Source organism: Adiantum capillus-veneris, chromosome 15 (genome assembly GCF_014529385.1).
Source record: "Adiantum capillus-veneris isolate H3 chromosome 15, ASM1452938v2, whole genome shotgun sequence".
NCBI lineage: Eukaryota > Viridiplantae > Streptophyta > Polypodiopsida > Polypodiales > Pteridaceae > Adiantum > Adiantum capillus-veneris.
This window is the reverse complement of record NC_140945.1, coordinates 5011745-5020988: the sequence shown is the minus strand read 5'-3', so window position 1 is coordinate 5020988 and position 9244 is coordinate 5011745.

Sequence of the window (9244 nt, the reverse complement as noted above, 5' to 3'; positions counted from 1 at the left end):
ATGTGTTATGCATGGTATCACAACATTCCCCATCAAGCTTAACGCCATCTATCATACCTCCAAGAATCACTTGAGATTAATGTAGTTTTTTTGCTCTTTGGTCCATGAATTTATTTGCAATCGGATCATTTATTTTCAAGTACTCAAGGCTAATGTTTCCAGTGAAGATCATATCTTTGGTGAAGTGGTAGCAAAACACAACGTGCTTTCTCCTTGCATGGAACTATGAAAACCACCGCGACTATATGATGTTGAGGTTGCCATGGTAAATAAAAAGTGACCTCTAATCTAGTACCCTCATATCTTCTAGTAGAATCTGCAACCATGATATCAACATGGTGCCATTGCAACACCCACATACTCAGACTCTAGGCTTGCCAAAGAAGTTATAGGTTGGTTCTCGATACTTCATGGAATGTTCTAAAAACTTTTAAATAGCTATTCTCGGTTGGTAGTTATAATTAGTTCAGACCAAATAAGAGACTTCATAGCAGATTAAGTATAGTGAAAGACATAACTGGAACCGAAAAGAGATTGACACAAAAATTAAGAACTGAAGTGGAATTGTATTAATCAGATTAGTAAGTGTACATGAGTCAGAGTAACAAGTGAGCTTCTACTTTAATGAGAATCACAAAGTAAAACAACTCTCCTCTTGGCTTAAGATAGAAAGATACTAGGCTTTGGATTGGGAACTCAGGGATCGGATCCCTAAAATGAAGTAATGGGTCCTATTTATAGTTTTCCCGACTAGGTTCTGACCAATGATTGCACATTGTATTAGTTATCATGGTAACTATCCATAGTTTACTGCTTCTAGAAGCCCAGCCATCCGTTGGACACTTGCTGAGGACCGTTCCCGCTATCTACATTCTTCGTCCCCTTTCTTGAATTTTGTATGTACCAAAATTTCCAGAAGTCACCTTCTTTTACCTAGTGTCCGTCCATCTGATTTTCTTACTATCTGGTGTCTTTTTATTAGGGGGTTTGTAAAGTACTTTGAAAGGCTTGGGAGCACTTGAACCAATGTTATCTTTCTGAATTAGCTTGTAGAGAGCCTCTTGCTCTAGCTGGTCTTTTCTAATTTTTTTCATTTCTACTTCATATGATATCACTGAATTCCAGGTTTTGGTGTCAGGGTCATATAACGTGTGTTTGCCCCTAGTAAGTCTGGCCCTTGCCAAATTATGATATTAGGAAGTTGTGCGCATCCATCCCTAAGCCAGTGGATGATTGCATATAATCTGGGCTTCGAACAAAAATTCAACCATCTCTTTGAACTTAGGTTCAAAGGATGCTTCGTTAGCCAGGTCTTTCTTAGGTATCTTTGAGGCTTCCACTGCTAGCTAAAGGAGTTGATTCGCAATTTTGATTAGTCACCTGAGTTGCACTTTCCACTGACCCATCAGTAGCTGAAAATTATGAAGATCTTCAAGTAGCTCATTGACCTGGTTCTTTTTCAGATCATCTTGCAAGACCTGATTCTAGGCCAACCACTTAGTAGTGGCCTCCTCATACCATTCTCTGAGCCCATCTACTATCTTGATGTATTGTTGTTGGTTTGTTGGCTGTGTGTGGGGATAGAGGGCTAGAAAGAAGTGAGGAAGCTTCCTTTACTGGAATGGCATAGAGCAACATTGGGAAATTTGGGACTGACTTTCTATTTCGCGCACTGTGATAATTTGATGCACTTTTGGAAGCACGGAAGGTGCTCAAAGTTGAGTGAATAAATTTTGAGTTGAAGATGAAATTTCAGCTTGTATAGAGCTTGAGGTTTGAGGTGTTTGGTAGATTTGGGTAAAGAATCACGGAGGCGTTTACACACCATCAAAGTGGTCTCTTGAGAGACATGATTTTTCAAGCACACATTCGTAGGACACTTTATGATCTTTGCAGATGGATTTTCATATGGTTATGGTGCATGGTTGATCTCCATTGAATATGCATTTTGGCGAGCACTTTTGATTGTCAGTGATCTCTCTTGAGAGCATTTGTTTTTTCATTGATGAGGTCTTTTCTCATTGGTATTGAGTAGTTTTATGGTTTATAGTTTTGAGTCCTCTTTTGGAGACTACAGCGGTCAACGTTTACTCCCACTTTGCCATATCCTTCGTTGATAGATTTTGGTCAGTTTTATAGTAGTCAAGAGCTTCTCCCACTTTGGCATCTTGGATGCACTTTATGGTTCATGAGTTTGCATTGAGATTTTGCTCATTTTGCAAGGGAGATTCTGTCCTATTTTCCCTAGATTTCTCGTCATAATTTTGGCTTGATTGCTTTTTTTTTTTGGATGTATTTGCAATCATCGGATTGGGATGGTGATTCCCTCTTGTTGTGGTCAATTTTGCTCCCACATTGACGTGAATATGGTTGATTTTAGACATGGATTGGTTTTCTTATATCCACTCTATCAAGAGTGAGATTCAGGATATAGCCATGGCCCTTCGGGCAACATGAGGGGCCCTCCAAGAAGCATCAAGGGCCCTTTAGGCAACATTAATACCCCGAAAAAGTTGATATGTAGAATAGAAATGAGCCCCAAGCATTTGCACCACCTAAACCCTCCACGAGGATGCTTCCTACCTAAACCTGTTTCTAGGCGGCGGATAGACACCTAGGGGAGGTAACTAGTCGTAAATTGGTATAGTGATGAGGAGCACTCCATTCCAATGGTAGAAATGAGCCCCAAACACTCACACCGCATAAACCCTCCATGAGAATTCTTCCTACCCAAACCTGCTTCCAGGCGGATAGGCACCCAAAGGAGGTAACTATACGTGGGCATTTTTATAGGAAAAAAAGGTGCAAAAAATTTACATGATAAAGCTCAAGGATAAACCTCAAGTTTTAGCTCTAGTAAGGACTCTAAAGAGTGTGCCAAAAGGGGTGTATGAGAGGATAGGCCATTGTTTATATAGGTCCCTCCAAACTTGGTGCCTCTCTAAAAATTTGGAGGGAATTTTGAGCCCGTCGGGCTATGAAGGGGGCTCGCCGGGCAAATCAAATATCCCGCCAGGCAAAAAGGAACTCCCGATTTCAACAGGTCAATGTGAATTTGATGTTATTAACACTCCCATGGGGTGTTAATAACATGCGTTATTACCACTTCACACTTCACGTGAAGACATGAATGAAAACTCTAATTTTGATCATGAGTCTGTTGCATATAGTTTACATGTAGTCACTAGTTATAGGTTTCATGTACTTTTGGCACTTGAGACTTACATCAGTGTGATGATTGTAGAGCACAATGTAGTTATGCTACTGCGGCAGATTTTATGTGTTGATGCTTGTAGAGCATAATGTAGTTACACTACTACAACAGATTTTATGTGTTGATGCTTGTTGATGCCACTCTTCATTGATGTTGTTCATTGTAAGAAGGCTGACATTGATTGAATGAAGAGTTATCTCCTCCCACTGCATGGCATCCTTCCACACTTGCTCAGTTTCATCTCTACTTGATTTTTAAGCAAGGTCTCTTCTTCTATTGTCAGAGTTGTTGTAGGTGCAGAGGGGCCTGCTTCATCTTGTGTAACTAGAACCTCTCGAAGACTGGCTTCTGTGGTTAGTGTATTCTCAAAATTCATGAATTGTAAAGTATTTGTATCGCCCAATGCATGCTCTGGTTGGTCATCTCTTGAAGTAGATGCTTGCGGTTTTATGGATGCTTGAGCTTTTCTAAGCTTCTCATTGAGATGTTCTATCTCCTTTTGGTAGCTCTCTTGATCGGACATCTGTAGCATAGCTGTCTGACACTAACATAATGTCAATAGTCAGGGAAGCAACTCGGATGGGGCATGGAGACTCTTTAAGGTTGTCAATCTCAAGAAGTGGACCTAACAAGCAAACACAAAAACTTAACAAGCAACCGACCCTAGCGTCGACCGTCAAAAAATAGTCAAATTTGAAGAATAAGCTCACTAATGCACAAGTCGCAAATCACAAAAAAATTGACATTACTTGCACTTGACTAAAAGAGCAAAAGAAGAGGAACACAATGCAAGTTTTAGAATTGAAACACATTACCCAATTGTTAGTTATGCTAGTTACAAGTTGGAGCTTCGTGGTCGCTTGAGCATACGTACAGTAGAGCTCTTTCTTCTTCAAAAGATAAGCCCCCCTTTTTACATTAAGGTTAATACCTAGGGATTTCTAAAATGGCTAGTGGATGGCTTACACGGACCTTTACATATATCATTGACAAATCACGATTATTTACTTTCAGCTCAAAACTGATCAAGGTTGATACCAGTGACTCTATGCATGTGTACAAATAACTTTGTAAAGGACCATAGAATTTGGATCACCAAACCGACAAAAATCTGGGTAAAAACTAAAGTCTGTACTGACTTTTGGACACTCAAGTGTAAATTGGGGAAATTTTTATTAAAACTCAATGACACTTGATTCATAGGCGTATATTGATGTGATAGACATGTGTACATGCTTAGTTGATCAAAAAGATGAAAAAAATTTGCCAAAAGTAAATAATTGTGATTATTTACATCTGCCCCAATTTTAACTTTTTTGATCGAGTTAGCATACCACTAGCTTTTCCATGTTGTAATAAGCCCACAAATCAAATTTGATAAGATTTGGATCATTGGATTGAAAATTGTGGCCAAATTTGTAAAGTGAGTCTGCAGATACAAAACTGATGACCATTTGAACAAAAATTGTTCAAACTTGATGAAACTTGTCTAGGGTGCTTAAGTTGAGATACTTAACATATCAGTGTCAAGATTGGGACAAAAACTTGCAAAAACATACCTGGAGTAAATAATTGCGATTATTACATCTGCTTCAAAATTTGATAATCTTGCACATTTGAGTATACCACAAGGTCAAGCATATCAAGTAGACCACACAAATCAATTTTGGTGAAATTTGGATCACAAAGTGAGACTTAAGCCAAATTCTTGAAAACTGAGGCTACGGACACAAAACAATTGCTAAACTTGAACAGATTTTGTCCAAACTTAGTGAAACTTGTCCAAGGACCTTAACAGTTAAAAATTTGAGAAAAGTAAATAATCACGATTATTAATACTGCTACACAGAGACAACATTTTTGACTTTTGAACTTGTACAATGTTAGACCAACATAATACAAGGCCACTAGACAATTTTGGGTTCAATTGGATCCAAAGTGGTACATGTTCACTCAGTTTCCAGGTTGTAGATTAATCCTTTGATTTTTGCAAAAGTAGAATCTAAAAGTCTCAACTACTGACTCACTTAGCTCGATTTGAAGTGATACACATAGACTAGTCACAATAGTTAGCAAAAACTATACAGTCTTTGTGGAAGAATAGCTAACTTGATTAAAATTGATACAGGAATCAGGCTGCAGACAAGGAATTGGCAGCTTGACAGAAGTTGCAATCAAGTCAAGTGGAAGAAGTTGACAACAAGTCAATCCAACGGTAAGTACTCTATCCAGGGCTTCATAAGTCTATATGAACCTTAGATCTAGGGCTTCATAAGTCTATATGAACCTTAGATCTGGTCGTATACTAGCTAATCAAGGCATATTTGGAGAGATAGACCGCTAGTAGAGTATCCACCGAAGAAACTGTGAATCAAGGCAATCCCTTGCACACTATCCTTGAAGAAATCTCAGACACTTTTTCAGATTCAACATCTAAAATGTCTTCCTATTCGACTCACTCAGAAACCAGAACGACAATGCGTTATAAGCATATACTCTCTTTTTATAAGACTAATTGCCATGGAGCTCAGGTTTACCTGGATCCTAATGAAGAGTATGCTATTCGCATTGATGACCATGATATTGAGTTCGAAGAGAAAAGCAGGGCAAAGAAACAAGGAAAAATTTACATGGATAGAAATGGAACTCAGTATTTACAAGTCGAAAACCCTGACATGATAGACAAATGGGGGTTAGAATTAAAAACCATAATTCCAGATATGGCAGCAAAAGAAGGACCATCTACTTTAGAATTTGAGGGATACGATCAAGTTGATTTGAAGCCTTTGAAACGTCTTATTACGGATAATCCTAGGATCGGAGTCTATTGTTGGGAGGATAGAAATGTAAAAGATCTTCTATGCTGAGATAGTCAATCTACAATAATGGTAGAAGGAGATTGGTATAATTCACATCCACCACCAATGGAAGAACATGTGACTTATACGCCACCAGAGCTTGCAACAATGTATTATGTGGCTAATCAAGGCACTAGACCTCCTATGGTAAGACCCATGATTAAGCCAAGAACTGGAAACTGTCATAACTGTGGTGCAGATGATCATTGGAAAAATGAATGCTCAGAGCCTGACTCGGGGGGTTCACTATGAGTAAAACTACCATATCACGTGCATTCAAGACATGTTTATAAAACCCCTTATCTATGAATTTTGTTAGAAACTTTTCTTTTAAAATCTGTAAGTTTTTATCAAGTTTGAAAATATAATGTCCTTCTGTTTATATATTTTTGTAAGTTTCAAGAACTTTAAATACCCTTCTGTTCAACTCACGTGATAGGTTACATTTTTCTTAGGTGACCTCCCCGGGGAGCCTGACAAAAACCTCAAGCCAATTGAAGCTTATTGCATATAATGTTGCAAAAAGGGAGGACATTTCCCTGAAGATTGTCCTAAAAATCCTTCAAACAAGGGAAAAACAGTAGTGAACGTAGTCCAAGTGATACCTAGTAGCTCATCTGAGAGTGAACCGATTGTTCCAATCAAAGTAATCACCAGAGCCCAAGCTAAGAAAAAGAAACATAAATCCTCTGATGATTTGGAGAATACAAAAATTTCCTCTCAAAAGACCAAAAGAAGCAAAAACAAAAGGTATGAGATGATAAAACAGAAACCCAAGTTCAAAAGTATGGCAAAACGTGAAGAGCTTGTGGTAGGAACCAATAAGGAAGAATTCAAAGTGGTGGTAGAACTCCACCTTGAAACAAAAGAGCCATAACTTATAGTGCCAGACAATGAAGATGCCTTAAACGCAATTCCATTCGTAGAAGAAGACTGGCCAAGACACTTATGGGAAAAAGTTAGAGAGATTAATGTGGGGAGCCTAACTTTGAAGTCAGCTCCTATAGAGGAAGTTTAATTAGACAATCTAACTCCTGATATGGACATAGATGTACGATCCTTGTATGGAGATTACGGATCTAAAGCTTTAGGAATGTCTAAACCATTGACCTTGAAAACACTACTCTCTTACTTGGGAGATAATGAAGATGAATCCATAGTGTGTAAAACTACTTAAGTAAAAAGAACGGAACAGACCCTTGAAGTAGACAACATCCATTCAATCATGTTTACACCCATCCAATGCACTCTTACTTTAGGAGAATTGTTTATAATCAGACCATATTTATGAAATGATCTACAAAAAACTCTCGAGAAGGTGGGAATAACAGGGCTAATCGCAAAAAAATTGGAAAAGTTGAAACATGAAATGGACAACAAAGAGATTCGATATGTTCCAACAAACAAAGTCAAAGAACACTACGAAGAGGAAGAAGGAAACACGACCCTTCCAGTGAGGTATAATGATATAGAAACCATGGCAATACTGGATAGTGGGGTAGGCATAGCCATAGCCACAAAATCAATATGGGAATCCTGGGGAGAACCAACCATTAAACAAACTTGAATGAAGTTGCAAATGGCTGATGGACACATCGAAAGACCCTTAGGACTACTTGAAAAAGTGATATTAAATTCCTGTGGGATTGAAAATCAACACACTTTTGCCATAGTGGACTTTGGAAAGAAACTAAATTACGAAATCATATTGGGAAGACCTTTCATGCGACAAGTACAACTCATCCAAGATTGGGAAAAAAATTATCTGTACTTAAAGCAAGTGGGATCAATAACAAGGGTTAATCTAAAAGATCACACTTATAGAGATGTCATGAAAATGCCCATACAAGAGTTCGATTGAGTCTCTTCGGCTGAAACTAAGCTTCCATCTTGGTTGAACAAAGACACTCCTATTTGGATGTGTGGAGCTTCAGAAAACGGGAGCTTAAAACGAGAAGAATGTATCTTAGAAAGGGATTACACAGATGAAGCATATATACCTGAACCCTTTCCAGAGCATTTGTTTGAGTCATTTGAATGGACTCAAGTTTTAGGAACAATGGATGTATGTGTAAATATGTCTATGCCTACTCAATTTTGCAATGAGGACGGGATGTATGTGTAAATATGTCTATGCCTACTCAATTTTGCAATGAGGACGGCTATGACATAATTCCCATCCAAATGATTTCAACCCTTCACATTGAATACGAAACTCATGAACCCAAAGACTTGATGAAAGTTTAACAAGTCTTTTCAGACCTCTACTATGATGCAACAGATGAGTTAGAAGAACATTTAGCTACCTCATATGATTTGGGGTCAAAAAAAGAACATGTGAGAGCTAAGCTACTCATGAAAGGAGGGCAGGAAAAGGGCAGGAAAAGTTTTTTGACTTTCCAAAATAGAAACCAAAAAGAAAGAAATGGTATAGACAAAAAAGAGACACTAGAAACTTGAAAGCTAAACCTATGCCATCTGTCTCCAGTAGAACACAGTTCCTGATGCAGATAGATGCACATGATTGTGTCAAGAACAAAAACACTGGTAGATATCCTTTAAACAAAGAACATGAAATGACAAAAATATTGAGAAAAAAGAGAAAGGAAACTCAAGCAGAATCTAAAAACCAGGAAAATGGTTCAACCATGACACGAGTTGAATGGAAAAAGAAGTATCAAGAGTTGAAAAAATCTCTAAAGGAGATGTATACGACAAAAATGGAAACCATAGAAGAGGATGGTACAGATGTAATGAGCATTCTATCCTAGTACAAGAAATATACTCTCCAAAGATTGAAAAATCATAGTCGAACAACCTGTTAGGGAGCTACAAAAATAGGGCAAGTCCTATGAAGGACCTGAAAATGCAAAAAAGATAGATCTAGCCGAACTAGGAGAAGAGCCTAGACCTGCCTACATTGCAAATGACCTGACAAAAGAAGAAGACAAGCTTTTGTTAAGCTTACTAAAAGAATACCGAGATATCTTTGCTTGGTCTTATAAGGATCTCAAGGGTGTTGATCCAAAAATCTATCAACATACCATACCCATGAGAGACGATGCGAAAGCAAGTAGACAAAGGCCATACACATATAATGAAACATTTTCCAGGAAGATCAATGAAGAGATTGAAAAGCTAAAGGAGGCCAAATTCATTTATGAAGTTGAAC